An 8,754-nucleotide genomic window follows, 5' to 3' on the forward strand; every position below is an offset into this window, starting at 1 on the left:
AAAATGAGGGGGGAATGGGGTGTTCCTGCAGTGATCCTGGATAATAAAAGCTGCTCTGATCATGGCTGTCTGGCCCAGAGAAAGGAATTTACCCGTTATCTGGAAGGGATGTTATTCTCTGGTAGCCAGATGGTATTGTGAGGCAAACATTGACCAGTCTTTTAAAACTAAGAGTGGCATTTCCCAAAGGGGACATGTGTTGACACTCGCATGAAGAATAAAATGAATAACAGCTGACGTGGTTCAAGGACACGGGTAGGCACTCCTCCACATAGCGTGGGCGCTTTACACATTTCTGAACATGAGAGTGTCCGTGACCCACATGTCGACATTCAGCCCATCCCTTAACCTCTCTGTACGTCAGTGAGCTCATCTGTGAGATGGAGACGATACCAGGACCTCACTCCTGGTCCCAGTAACATATGTCCCTCTGTTGTGATGACATGGAGATGCATGAGAACATGCTCAACACAGCCTGGCAGGCAGCATGTTCCCTCTTTCATGATAAATCATTTCTGTATCTATCTGAAGAGCACATAGGCATATATTACTTTACGGATTCACATGATATATCTTTTCCTTTTCTGTGTGGTATGTGATATGTTTGTACCTAGAGATCTGTGCAGTTGATGTGAAATAAACAGGGGCATCCATGGACACAGAATACCTTTTAACATTAGCTTCTTCTTATGCATTCACAGAACCATAACACACACACACACACACACACACACACACACACAGTCGGACCATGAATACATATGATAATGCTTACAGTGCACTTAGGGATAATGTGATCGGCAAATGGGACTTGTCACTCTTCTTCCCGTCTGAACGGCGACCTTACTTCTCCCCCACAACCTGAGCAGGCAGGTGTATCATTGCCCCAGTTTATCCACAGGAACAACTGGAGGCTCAAGCCAGCTGGGGGTGCGTCCTGGGTGCACAGCTACCTGGCATCAGAGCCGAGGCATGGCCTTGGCTGGGCGACCCAGAAGCCTTTCTGTGCACACCGAACCGTGCCTCACCTGCACCCTGCTGCAGCCCAGGTAAGCAGTTAGTCCCACTGCAGAGCTTGCAGGCTTCGGGGATCCCAAGGGCCCCTCCCTGGCACTACACTCAGAGGCTTAGCTGAACCATGGCCTGAGGAGCTCTGGTTTAGGTGGTGGGACACCAGGAGGGTGGGCCCCAGGGCTGCCTCCGGGGGTGCACCCCACCATCCAGGATCCTCCTCCAGAGCTCGACATGTGCCTGTGACTTTGACATCCCAGCTCTCTGACTGCAGTGGACAGACGGATTGTTGCCTGAAAGAAGCAAAAAGTCAGCAAGAAGAGAATTCCCAGGCTCCCCCCCCAAAAAAATACAAGGACTTTGGTTAAAAAAAATAGAGAAGCAGAGCCCCAGAAATCGGGGTCACGGTGGACACGTGGTGCTGGGGGCAGGTGAGGCTGGGAAGTACCGGAGTGCCCACTGGGAGCCCGTCAGCATGTGGGCTCCAGCAAACCTTAGGAAGAAGGTTGAGTCCCCCACCCACACACCCCCAATAAAGATCTGCCTTGATGCAGACAGCGGTGACCGCAGGCCCCCAAACCAAACCCGCCCGCCTCGGGAAGTCTCACTCTGTGCAGCCGCACCAGGAAGTTGTCTAGAGCTGAAAAGCAGGTCAGAGGCGGAGCACAGAGCTCCACTTTTATCTCCCCCAAACACTCCCCGGCTGATGAGCAGCATTGAAATTCATTCCTGTAAGGAGGCTGCAGCCCAGAACCCGCTCTGCAGGACGGGCTGTCAGCCGAGCGGGGGCTGCGGCTGCTTTTCCTAAACTAGGGGACTAGATGATGGATTGTTCTTGCTATTTCCCTTTGTTCAAAGCCAAGTTCTCCTCCTCTCACCCCAAAGGCTGTGTGTGTGTGTGTGTGTGTGTGTGTGTGTGTGTGACAGAGAGAGAGAGAGACACAGAGAGAGATAGAGAGAGACAGAGAAAGAGGGGGAGAGAGAGAGAGAGAGAGAAGGAGGCACCTGTTTTATGAATTAAAGAAGTAAAAAAGCTGGGGAAAAAAAATCCACAAAACTCTCAATTTGAGTCAAACCATTCCAACACTGAAATTCAAAGTAGATTCCGCCTGGCCTGGTGGAATAAAAACGTAAAGGCCTCCTTTTTTAAAAACTAGATTATCACCACTTTAAAGCAAGACAAAATGACGCATGGAAGCTCACCGGAGCTGACAGAAAGGCTACAGACAACTTGTTCCCATTGAACCACCAGTGCCCCAGGATGCAGCCTCAGGAATGGAAAAGTGGAGACGGACATTTGGTGGTCACAGGAATTTTTTTTTCTTTCTTTCTTTTTTAAACTTCTAGTTGAACCTGAGTTTGGATACTGTCTTTGCATCTTTCTCTCCCTCCAAGCGCTGTGTAATCTTAGGCACTTTCATTAGCCTCTCTGGGCTTTCAGATTGGAGAAATGCTTCCTGAGGTTTCAGTGGGAATTCAGGAACCCTGTACAACACAGAGGGTTTGGGCTCTGGAAAAGCCACCCACCCTTCAGTCAGGCGAACACCGAAGCCCGTGTTAAAACGTCGAGACACTGGAGTTGAGAACTCCGGGAGGAAGTTCCAACTGAGACTGAGTTTGGAGACCCAGGGAGGCCGCTAGTGAGCTAAGATTGTTCTGGAAGATCCTCCTGGTGCTCTGGCTTCTCTGCACCCGTGGCAGCCGCCCAGGAAGGACCCGGGTGTCTGGGCTGCAGATTGGCGTATCCACTGGTCACTGAGAGCTGGACTCTCTCTGCCTGTGGGTCCATCTCAGCTCCAGCACTTGGTCCTCAGCAAGACCGCTGACCACACGGAACCCCACTTCCTCCTCAGGAAAACGGGGGAAAAGCAGTCCCCCCCAAAGCTCATTGTCAGAAAGACCAGCTGTAAATGTCCACCCCTCTCCTCTCCTGGCCCTTCCTTAGCCCCAGGGTATTTCCCACGGGGAAGTCTCTGTTCTTTTCCAGTTTAGAGTCAGAAGCAAAACACTCCGTGCCAACCGGAAAAACCGATGACAGTCACCGAACCCGGCTTTGCCCCACAGACAGACCTGAGGGTGAGGAAAATCAAGATGGTCCAAAGTGGGCGCTGGAGAGGAACTCGTGTGCCCTGGTGACAAGCTGGGCGAGTCCTGAGGTGCCAGGTGGCTTTCTCTCCCAAGAGAACACGGTGTCCGTCCTAGCGCACGGCCGTGGAGGGAGGGGAGTGAGGGCAAAGGCATTTCGCAGAGGTCGCCTCTCAGCCTCTCGTCCTCAGACTTCTCATGGACCACAGCCGTTTCTATGTCGGTGGTGCGGGTGCCCCCGTCCCAAACTCCAAAGGTCAGGAGAGAATCGAACACTCCCCATCTGTCCCTCATCACTCACGAGATGCTACAACCAGGTCCCCGGGGTGGCGGGGAAGATCTCAACTTCTGGTGACTTTGGAAACTGATCTGTCCCCTGGGACCCCTGGCATGTCCAGCTCTTGGCAGGTCAGGAGCTAACCTGGGATGCGTGACGTGGAGATTGCACCCAGTGCATCCCGGGAGCAGCTGGAAGTTTGGGGGCCTGGAGTTCCGTCCCTCCTGCTGAGGGCCAGCTGCACTGGGAGCAACTGCCACCTTAGGGCAGCTGGTGAATGCCGCAGGGTCCCCCCAACACCCGGGACCCCGCTGGGTGGCCTCTTTTTCTTTCTCCTTTTCTGCAGCGTTGGGGCTGGAACCGAGGGCCACCTGTGGGCCAGGCCCGGGCTCCAGCTCTGAGCTCACCAGTCCCCCCACAGGGCAGAGTCGTGGGGTCTCTGGGCTGGGGCAGGGGCCACTGAACAGCAGCCTGGAAACTTCTCTTCCTGTTGATCATCTCATATCACAGATTTGGGCGTGGGTCGGGCTGGTGACTGATCCCCCTCTTTCCATCATTCTGTGAACCTGCAACAGTTTTGTTCTTTAACGAAACCTTTGGTTCTCGTTTTCAGCCTCATCTCCCCCGGCACAGGTTGTGCCCTGGTTCCACAACCCCAGGTGCAAATGTCACCTTAACTTGCCTCGTAGACGTGCCCACAGTAGCCAGAGGTGGAATTGGTTAGGACTCCATATTGTACTTAGTTCAATACACCCCGATGTTACCCTTCCAACACGTTACGAGTCTAAACCATGTTCCAGAGAGGCTCCCTGTTCTCGTCTTCAAACCAAGTCTTTGGTGTCGGATGTGAATTGGACACTCACCCACCTCTCTAGTGGGACCAGCCGTGTTTCAAAGGCTCCAGGGCCACATCTAGCTGGAGGCTCCCCCAGTGGACAGCAGCATCAGACCACTCATGACCCCAACTGGCCTCCTTATCTCTAAGGCTCACCGAGACTTAAGCCTCAGGAGTGAGACCCCAGTCACTCAGGTGATCCAGCAGGGAGGCCCTCAGCTCACAGTCTGGCCGCCATGACCCTGCAGCTGAGGCCGGGTGAAGGCCAGCCTTCTGCCTCCTGATTTCTCTGAAGGGTGAATGTGGACGCGCCTTCCCGGCCGTGGTCCTCTGGGGAAGCTATTCCGTGGCTCCCACTGGTGGGCGGATTCTTGAACCATAACCCAGCGCACCCTAAGAGCTTGGCCCGCGGGATGGTACTGGCCAGGTTCCAGGGAGGTGGACCGGGAGCCTGCAGGGTGTGGCCCAGGGGACTGGGCAGCAGCAGTTTTATCAGCAGCGCCCTCTGCAGCCCGCCTCCGGGAGCGGGAGCCCTGGGCCTTCCTCTGTTCCTCTGTAAGCCGTCCCTCCCGCTCAGTGCTCCACTGGGCCCCAGGCAGGGCACATTAGGGCGGGAGTCACCAGCAGCTGGAAACACACCGGGCGCCCACCCTGCCCACCCTGCCCGGAGCTCACGCCATCTCCGTGAAACCATGTCAACGACTAGGAACCTGTGACCTTGTGATTAGAAACAGACTCATAAACATGTTGTTGATAACACTTTGTGACCTTGGGACTCCAGGGCTCACAATTCCAGATGTGGCCAGGTTGTCTGCTCAGGACGTCCCCAGCTGGAACTCAGGTGCCTGGCAGCGTGGATGCTCACCCGAGGGCCAAGACTTTCCCACTCACCAAGGTTTCAGCAGAACTGAAGTCCTCAGGAGGCAGGAGTGGGGTCGCCGTGTTTTTGCTTCCTGTTGGCAGCTGACTTTTCCTATTCCCTGAAACCACCTGCAGCACCTTCCCATGAGTCCCCCCGGGACGTTTGCCTTGTTCCTGGCAAACGCAAGTGACCTTCTTCTCCTTCTCTGGTTAGGCCAGGCCCACCCAGGAAAGCCTCCCTTGGCATAAATACAAAGTTACCACCCAGAGCTGCCTCTCCTCAAGGCCAAGGCCCCTCCCGCATTCCAGGTAGCAGATATGCACCTCCTCACCCCGTGGGAATCCTGAGACCACTCCCTGCCCACTGCACCTTGCACCTCAACACCCTGCCCACTGCACCTCCTAAATCCGGGGGTCTCTAGAAACCATGGGAAAAGCACCCGGAGTGTGGTGCGCACCACCTGGTCACCAGTGTGACCTGTCAAGGTGCACAGAGCCATACACACTTTTTGGAAAAGAAAACCAAGAGAAGTAATTCACTTGTGTGGTGCTCAGGGCCTTTGACAGGCTGCGGGACGCCGAGGGACAGAACAAGCCTAACTGTGCACAGGGGTGTTCTACAATCGCAAAACAAGTCACCCCCACAGTTAGCAGCTCAAAGAACACTTGCTGTTCTGTGGCCTCTGGGGGTCAGGGGCCTGGGGTCTGCTGTTTATCAGCCAAGTTGAGTGCTCTGAGGACAGTGAGACGGAGGTCGAGTGTTCCTGACTGACTGTTGCCAGAGACCCTTCTCAGTCCTCGTCAAGGAGGCGGACGACTGGCAGCTCACAACTGTTTCATGACGGGGAATGTGTGGCAGGAGCCAGGGACGGAGAGAAGCCACAGTTGATAACCCAGCCCCATGGTTCATGGCCCATCCTCCTGCTGTGTCCTACTCTGAGAAGACAGTCCCTGGATTCAGCCCCCACTTTATAGCAGGGGCGTGGTGGGGTGGCATGAAGAAGCTGCTACCAGCTAAGCTTGGCAGCACATGCCTCTAGTCCCAGCCACTTGGGAGGCTGAGGCAGAAGGATCGCAAGTTTGAGGGCAGCCTCAGCAACTTAGCGAGGCACTGCCTCAAGATAAAAAGGGCTGGGGATATAGCTCCGTGGTAAAGCTCCCCTGGGTTCAATCCCTAGTATCAAAAGAAGAGAAGATGCGGTCTCCACAAGCCCCCAAGAGCAGGGCAGCGTCCATCCAGGCAGGATTATTTCAAGAAAACCCTTATTTTCCTTTCTTCTCTACGGAGGTTGCAATTTTGTTAGGAATCATGCCTAGCACCTTGAGATAAAGGTGAAGCATGAAGGAAGTCTTTCCGTTTCCGAGTGCGGTGTCGAGTGTCCTAAAGCCAAACTTGGCACAGGGTGACAGACACAGGCAGGAAGGACGGCTGGACCCAGGTGGTCAGCACAGGGTGACAGACACAGGCAGGAAGGACGGCTGGACCCAGGTGGTCAGCACTGCCGCGCAGCAGTCCACACGGCCCAGCAGGGTGCACCCGACCGCCTGCCAGCCCTCAGTCCCTCCAGGAGCACTGTGACCAGGGCGAGGCTGGAGCAGGGCCCTGGCTCATGGTGACGTCAGGGGAAGCCCGTCAGCTACCAGGATGACCCGCGCAGGCACAGCCTGTCCCTCTTCATGACCTCCTTTTCAGCTGTCCCAGAAAGTTCTTCCAAAGTCCTCCTCCTATATCACTCAGGGAGTCTCCCCAACTCTAGGAGGGTTCTTCCAGAACATTCTCCAGGGGTGGTCACTGCTGCGAGAGGAAACATTTTCCCTACGCCGCAGCTGGGCTGCCCTGGGCCTCGCCTACAGGACTCCCTGCTCAGCCTTCCTGGCCCCTGTGCTGGTCAGGGCTCCCGACCATGGTGGTGTCTGTCACTCTGGACTCGGGGTGAAGTCGCACATCAGGGTGGGAACGTGGGGCGGGGCCGGGGGTCTCCCCTCGTGGCTGAAGGGCCAGTATCACCTTCAAGGGCATGACCTCCTGCCCTCACTCCCTCCCGCTGGGCTCCTTCTGCAGGGTTCTGCCGCTTTCCCGTCCTGCCACTGGCTGGGAACATCCCAGGTCCAGAACAGGGCACCTCCACGGTTTCTCCTGACTCAGTTTTAGTGTTTCTGAAAGCCAGGCCTTGGACTTTGGGTTTCTTAGACGAAGACTCCCTTTCTGATCGATACTGCCCACTCAGTACCTCCCCAGCACCTTCTCAGTACATCAGAGACGAAAGACCGCCTAAGGCAGCCTTCTCTTTTCCTCAAAGTGTGGTCGCTGCCTTGTCTGCTCCAGGATCCGCCTGGAGAGCCTGTTAACGAGGCCGCTCTCCGGGGGCCTCTGCAGAGCTGTGGAATCTGGGAAGCTGGGGTCCACGGGACGTGCATGCAGCTGGCCACGGGAGACCAGAGCCTGGAGGTCCTCTGTGTGAGGGGTCTGCCACCCACGCACACACGGACTCACACACACACACACACACACACACACACACACAGGCACGCACGCAGGCATGCGGCATGCTTTCCCCAACGAGCCACACCTGCGCTTCATCCGTGGGGTCCTGTGGTTTAATTGGTCTGGGCAGCCTGAGTCTGTGGGGATGTTGAGACCCAAGAAGGTAAAGCCATCTGCCCACCCAGTTAGCGGAAAAACTTGGGATTGGAACTCAGGCCTGAAGGGTTCCCAAGTTTATGCTTTTTACAATTTAATTCTGAATTTTAATGGACAGGTAGGCATCGTCGTCGGTACCTATGGAGCACCATGGGAGGTCGTGATCCCTGTGCACCTGGGGAGTGAGCTCCCTCACACACCCGTCGCCTCACGTCTGGGCCCTGCCTTTTTGGTGAGGCCCATTTAGCACTCACTCTCCTTGCAATCTGGGAACACACCCTGCAAGGCTCTTGAGGATGGCACGGTGCCGTCTGTAGCTCTCCTAACTCTTCTCTGTGCACTTGATGCTTGTTTGATTTCCACGTAGGGGACCACGCGATACCCGTCTTTCTGTGCCTGGCTTATTTCACGTAACATCGGAGTGAAATGTCTGCAAATCGTCTATCAAACAAGGAGCTCATCCCCAAAAAGGACAAGCAACTCAAAGTAGTCAACAACCAGGAGGCAACCGACTCTGGTAAAAACGAGCCACAGGACCTAAGTCGACGTTTCTTTGAACATGCAAAAGCCCAACAGATGTGCAAGAAATGCTCACTACCATTAATCATGAGGATGATTTTAAAAGTGTAAGGAGAAGTCTCATTTTTAGAATCACCTCCCTTTTTACAGTGGCCACATCAAAAAGTAATAAATAGAAGACAAGGGCAGGTGAGGATGTGAAGGAAAGGGGACCCGATGATGCTCCCGGAAATGCAAATTAGCACAACCACTTTGGAGGTTCCCGAAAAAATTTAAAATGGAATTACTATATGATCTTGCTTTCCCACTTCTAAATATATAACTAAAGAAATTGAAATCCACATATCAAAGAGAAATCTTTGTATTCATTGCAGCAATTACTCACAGTAACTGAAAGGTGACAGCAGCCCAGTGTTCCTGAGTGGCTGACCGATAAGGAGGAGTGGTAGGTATGCACAATGGAGTACTATTCAGCCTTTAAAAAGATTCACATTATTCACTTGCCACAACTTGGGTGAATCCAAA

This window comes from Ictidomys tridecemlineatus, chromosome 10 (assembly GCF_052094955.1).
Source record: "Ictidomys tridecemlineatus isolate mIctTri1 chromosome 10, mIctTri1.hap1, whole genome shotgun sequence".
Classification (NCBI taxonomy): domain Eukaryota; kingdom Metazoa; phylum Chordata; class Mammalia; order Rodentia; family Sciuridae; genus Ictidomys; species Ictidomys tridecemlineatus.